Below are 6,990 nucleotides of genomic sequence, written 5' to 3' on the forward strand. Positions count from 1 at the left end.
ATGATTTTGCTCTAAAGTTTGGCTTTCCAACAAAATTACACCATGATCTGGGAAGAGAATTTGAAAATCAGTTATTTGCAAGACTTGGGAAATACTGCAGAATTCAGAATTCTCATACAACTCCATATCACCCAGAGGGTAATGGACAGGTTGAACGTTTTAATCGTACGTTGTTGTCAATGTTGAGAACTCTTACAGAGGAAGAAAAGCAAGACTGGAAAAACTCTTTGTCAAAAGTTGTCCACGCTTACAATTGTACAAAAAGTGAAGCAACAGGGTATTCACCTTTCTACCTATTGTATGGTCGATCACCAAGACTTCCAATTGACATAATGTTTGACATTCCAGTATCAGAGAAATACAAAACTTACGCAGATTATGTTACAGTCTGGAAAAAGAGAATGGCAGAAGCTTGTAAAATAGCTTCAGAAACAGCAAAGAAGTCAGCATGTAAAAGCAAGGAATACTATGATCAAAAAAGTCATGGTGCTGAACTGACTCCAGGAAGTCGAGTTCTAGTGAAGAACTTACATGAGAAAGGAGGACCAGGAAAACTTCGCTCCTATTGGGAAGATAAGATTTATGTTGTCATAAGAAGAAAACACGAAAACAGTCCAGTGTATGAGGTAAAACCAGAGTCAGGTGGCAACAGATCAAGGATTTTGCACCGTAATCTGTTATTATCTTGTGACTATCTTCCAGATGTACAGCAGACTGCTGAATTGTTAGGCCAAGAGAGATCCTCCAAAGCAAAGCGATCAAAACCAACATCACATGTAGGATATGAAACTGATAGTGTTGATGAAGAAGATGAAATGTGTTCATTAAGTTCACCTACAACAGATAACTATACAGCACAAGGCAGTAAACTTAATCCTGACGCAGCAGAATTTGAACCACAAAATTCATCAGAGATCTTGGCATCACCTGAAGGTCTACTGTCAGAGTCAGAAAAGTCATCAGAGGAATCTGCAACAACTCCAGAGGAAGAAGTATGGATGGAGAAATCTGAATCAACAGACCCAGAAACAGATGAAGAAACAGAAACTTCAGGACAACAGACTTTGAAAAGATCTTCTGTTGCGAGAGAAAGACGAAGGCCGGTTACACTTACTTATGATACCATGGGAGAACCAAGTAGGGTACCAAGAAGTTTTCATGCTAAACAGGTAGTGAAAACCATTGGCCAAGAGAAACAACCTGAATGGTACCTACCACCAGCATATTTTCTGGAGAACTGTGAGCAGATATAAAGACTATTTACCTTCAAAGCAATTGCACTGTTACGTTTACAATTAGTTTGTTTATTTGGAAATGTTTCTAGTTGTTTAGCGATAGAAACTGTGAGGTTACATGGTCATGTGGTCGTATTTAATGCAAAAATTAGACCTGACCAATCTCCACCTCATAAAATGAGGTTCAGATATTGTAGTAGCATTGTTATGCATGGTGGTCCAATACTACTTAGAACCAGTGCTAACATTGGCTCTTCTAGGTCTCTTAGCTAGCAACGGACCTAGAAGTAACTTGTGACATTTTATAGGAACATATGTCACAATGAGGCATTGACCTCTATTGGAGATATCACCACCAATTGATTGTTCTCAATTACTAAAGTACCTTAAGACAATCCACATAATTGCGGAAATGCGGAATGTCGAGGACGACATTAATTTAGTAGGGAAGAATGTGAGATATATACAGAAAGATCCACCACACAAAAATTTGGATATTACCTAGTGTCAGACTAGCAGTTTACAGGTCCTGTAATCTGACACTAGAGTGGGACCATGTATCTCAGAGGTGTGTTTCTGGTGGGACACTTATTGTAGTGCACCTCAGATAGCAAGAAGAAGGGAGGTCCTGCTCTCCATATTGATGCATGTCCCTTATGATTACAGGTACAGTGATTAATTGCTGCAGCCATGTTGTTGTTATATTCTCATATTGTATTGTTCAGTATATGTTGATACAGTCACTGATGTTAGGAATGACTGAGAACTTGATGCTAATGTATAACTACTAGATAGTATGTAAGGACACTTATTGTAGTGCACCTCAGATAGCAAGAAGAAGGGAGGTCCTACTCTCCATGTTGATGCATGTCCCTTATGATTACAGATAAAGTGAATAAAGAATATAAACCCCCCCAACCACACCAGTGTTAGTTCATTAGGTGTGCAACACATGTAGTACAGTGTCTTATTATAAGTGCCATATAGTATATAGTGTCTTATTATAAGTGTTATATAATATAGTTTCTTATTATAAATCCCATATAGTATGGTGCCTTATTATAAGTGCCATATAGTATAGTGACTTATTATAAGTGCCATATAGTATAGTGACTTATTATAAATCATATATAGTATAGTGACTTATTATAAGTGCCATATAGTATAGTTTCTTATTATAAATCCCATATAGTATAGTGACTTATTATAAATCCCATATAGTATGGTGCCTTATTATAAGTGCCATATAGTATAGCGCACATATAACCTAGACCAAATAATATAACAAACACAATTAACCACCTCTATATTAAGAGGGTTTTCTGTTCTTTGGGGGTTTATGGAAGGTCATTGGTATCGGGGGGGGGGGGGGGGGGGGCTGACACCACTGGTGCTGGGACTAGTACAAATAAAAACCCCTTTATTGCTCAGGGCCATATAAGAGACCCAGTACATGGATCAGCCGCAGTATATAATATATTACAGTACTAGCTGCAATGCACTATAGCAAGTGCCCCAGTGTAATTACAGAGCGTTACCCTGTAACGTCAGCTATTCCAGCCATGTTATCACGCCCGTCTCTACCATTATTTGGAGCGCACTTTATAATTAAAGCCCATTTAATACTCAGGTACAGTCTGACGATAATGTAAGCTGTAAGCAATGAATTTATACAATAACTACCACATGCCTATACACTTACGTAAAAGACTGGAGATTTCACCTTAAAGGCGATGTCTGACTCCTGCAAAAAAAAATTGCAAAAAATTGTCTGGAATTAATTTTCCTTGAAATTGTCTGAATTAAATGAATAAACCTAATCCACTATTCATTGGTATTTCCTATTCCATTCCGGTGCTGACAGCCCAGTCCTTGACATATTCGGTCCTGGCCAGATCAGATCAGATAAGTGGTGACATGACTTATAGTTCTCAGGCCAGTGACGTTAATGATGTTCATGATGACAACTGCAGACAGTTTTTCAAGGCAATCGGCAGGGAGGTTGTTCCTGAACTATGCAGAGATCTTCTGTGGATGTAGGCTTCCTCCAATCCTTCAGTCTCTTCATCTCATCCCAGACAGATTGGATGATGTTGACATCTTGGTTTTGTGGGGGCCGTACCACCTCTTCCTCCAAAGGGCAAATGTTTTACCAAATTCTCAAAGAGCTGAATAATATTTCACCTGATAATCCAGCTGTTTGAGAAGATCGGTCTCTGCCTCTATGGCGCACTCATACCGTGTTTCCCCGATAGTAAGACACCCCCGATAGTAAGACGTAGCGGGGGTTTTAGGGAGGTCGGCTAATGTAAGACATACCCCGAAAGTAAGACATAGTGGGACTTTCGGGGTAAAAAGAATGTAAGACACTGTCTTACTTTCGGTGGGGTGTTACTACTATATCGGGGAAACACGGGGCTCCGCTGTGCTGTGAGAGCTGGGGGGAACTCCCCGGAGAGGGAGGGGGCGTTCCCCCCAGCTCTCACAGCACAGCGCTGTGAAGAAGGACTTTGCCAGCGGCCGCTTAACCCCCGCGTGCCAGCCGCTTCTATTCATTTCAATGGCACGCTTCCATTGAAATGAATGGAAGTGCTCGGCACACGAGGAGGTAAAGGGATTCTTCCATTAAAAGAAGTTCTTTCCTCTGACCACGTCGGAATAGCCTTAAAAAAGGCTATTCGTCTCCTACCTGTTGCCATATCCAGCGCCGCCTTCTTCCTCAGCTGCGTCCGCCCCTTCTGTGTCCCCGTCGGGCCTCATGGATGACGCATGCGCAGTCGGCTCTAACAGGCTCTCGCAGCCAGAGCCGACTGCGCATGCGTCATCCATGAGGCCCAAAGAAGAGACAGACGGGGCGGACGCAGCTGAGGAAGAAGGCGGCGCTGGCTATGGCAACAGGTAGGAGACAAATAGCCTTTTTTAAGGCTATTCCGACGTGGTCAGAGGAAAGAACTTCTTTTAATGGTATAATTCTTATATTGGAAAAAAATGACAGGGGTTGATGGATTGAAGCGGCGGCACGCGAGGAGTTAAGCGGCGGCCGCCGCTTAACTCCTCGCGTGCCGCCTCTTCAATCCATATGATTGATGATGATGATGATGGGGGGGGTTGGTTTTCCCAATATAAGACATACCCCGAAAGTAAGACATAGTGGGACTTTTGGGGGTAAAAAGAATGTAAGACACTGTCTTACTTTCGGGGAAACACGGTAGTTCTTTATTTGACCTGAGAAGCTTCTACAATGTCAGGGTTCTCTGGTCTTGCCCAGCTGAGGGGGTCTACTTAAACCTCATCCCTCCTCAGCCAGGTGCCTGCTATTATTTTCCTTGTTTGGCTTTGTGACCTGTGGTTTTGGGTTTTTTTTTGTCTATCTCCTGGAAATCAAACTTTGGCTAGTGAATGGATAACCCTTGTCTGCTGATTCCAACCCTGATGTGATCTCTTGGAATACCAACCCTTAGGCTTTTGTTAACTGGAAACGATTTGTCTACTGATTCTTTTCCTGACATGACCTCTTGAAATACGACCTTTTGGCTTGTAATTGGAATATCGCGTTCTCCTGGCTCAGACATCACTTCTTAAGAGACTACTACCAGGACTTCTCCTTCCTGATTGTCTTCCTGATCCCTGATCATAGTAAATTGAGGGCTCTAGTTTAGATTTCAGTAAGGGGGCATTCACATGGAGGAAGTTGGCACAGGTTCTGGAGCGATAACTTGGAACTAAAGCCTCCCATTGACTTCAATGGGTTCCATTTTCTGCGCGGAACCAATTGAACTCAATGGGAAAAAAAGCCTCCCATTGATTTCAATGGGTTCCATGTGGAAAACGGAACCCATTGAAGTCAATGGGAGGCTTTAGTTTCGCGTGGATTCTGATGCAAGTTATCGCGCCAGAATCAGCGCCAACTTCCTCTGTGTGAATGCCCCCTAAGTGAAGTGTTTATTTCCCATATGGTTTCTGGTGCTGATAATGTGGACTGGCACTGGTGAAGACATTTGGGGGTTTGTGCCTGTCTTGTAGCACTGTGTTGGATTTAAGTAGCTTGTTCATTGGCACAGAACTACACAGAATGGACCAATTCTCTGGCATTCTCAGTATATGTTCCAAACCATTGCACAAGAAAACCCCATGTGGTTGGTAGTTTTTGAAATGATGACCCTGGTTAATCTAGCACCAATAACCATGTTCTTTTTAAAGTCCCTCAGATCGCTCAATTTTCCCATTCTAATGTAGAGTCACATTGAAACCTGCTTGCTGCAACCATGAAGGGAAGGTGTCTCCAGTAAGGAGGCCATTAAGTGTAGATTGTGAGCATGCAAAGGAGAATTGGCTAAAGGGTTTAATGGAGACAACATCACATTCTTTTGCCACGGGGGCAGAGGGCTTAGTCCCTGTCATGATAATGGACCAAGCTACAACTGCAATTAAAGGGACATATACCACTTCTAAAGATGGCGCCGCACTGAGTGACAGACTCGATACAGAGCTCCAAGCTGAGAGAAACCTTTGTCTTCCTTTTTCTCTCTTTTTGTCTGTATCTTCAAGAATCCTCTAACCAAGCAAACTAGCACTATGAATTAGCAACTATAAATCGAATGGAAGACCCTGTGGAGTATTTTTTTTCCTTTTGTTTCTATTGTTAAAGCATGGACAAGACTCAAGACCTGAATCAGCTGGAGTTTTCCTGTGTGCACATAAGCCTGTTACCATCCCCCCCAGGAGCTAAGGACAGCATGAACACCACGCAGCATGGAGGAGAAACCTACATGGAAGTGTGGACTTCTTCTTTCAAGGAGATGATTTTTGGCATCTATTGCTGATGTGTGAAGATGCCTACAGCTGACTGGTATTTCTTTCTATTACTGTGGACACATGGGATTCTGTTACAGCCTGGGAACCTACCATCACCCACCTACCCATGAGTTTATGGAAGCTTGGCAAGAGAGCAGCACCTTGTCTACCTGGACGGCTTCAGACCTCTCTGGGCAGTAGAACACAGTGGTAAGAAGAAAGGAAGAGGAGGGCTGTGATGAAGGACATTGGGGGCATTTTTTTGTGGTTAATGGACAATAGTGTTGATGCAAGATACCGAACTATCAGCTGTGAGCATGAGATCTCACTACCTACCAAAGAAACTGCCACATGTTATCATGATAGCTGTATATGTCCCCCACCTCTGCAAAAAAAACATTTCTGCCTGTTATATCTACATGCTGTGCTCCCTCCTCATGTCCTACAACCGCAGTAGGCTGTATTATTAACATCAATCCGCACAGAGAACTAAATGATCCTGCAGTGTGTCTGTGTTTCTTTCTTTTTAGTTGCTATGATTCCTAGGATTTCTCTATCTGCCATGAGCTTGTATGTGTTTTCTCTCTTGTTATATACTACTGTACCATCTATGAAACTGTATCACTGAAATTTCCCTACTGTGGGACTATTAAAGGATTATCTCATCTTATCTTTCTGTAAAGCTGGAATCTAGATCTCCAGTCACATCTTCTATGGTGGGCTCTAACCAGTCCAGTCTGATGTTGCCGCCATTGCAATAGTTGTGCATTAGACTTGGAGGACTGATATCATCCAATGCATTACTTTATCATGAGGACCTGATTGTAACAGGTTCTCTTTAATATCAATTGAGCCTAGAATTGCTCCTAAGAACATGTTATCATTCCACCTGTTCCAATTACTGTTTTTGTACTTCCCTCACAATGGCAGCCCAATAATTACACCGTCGTATCAGACATGA

This window comes from Leptodactylus fuscus, chromosome 2 (genome assembly GCF_031893055.1).
Source record: "Leptodactylus fuscus isolate aLepFus1 chromosome 2, aLepFus1.hap2, whole genome shotgun sequence".
Taxonomy (NCBI): Eukaryota; Metazoa; Chordata; class Amphibia; order Anura; family Leptodactylidae; genus Leptodactylus; species Leptodactylus fuscus.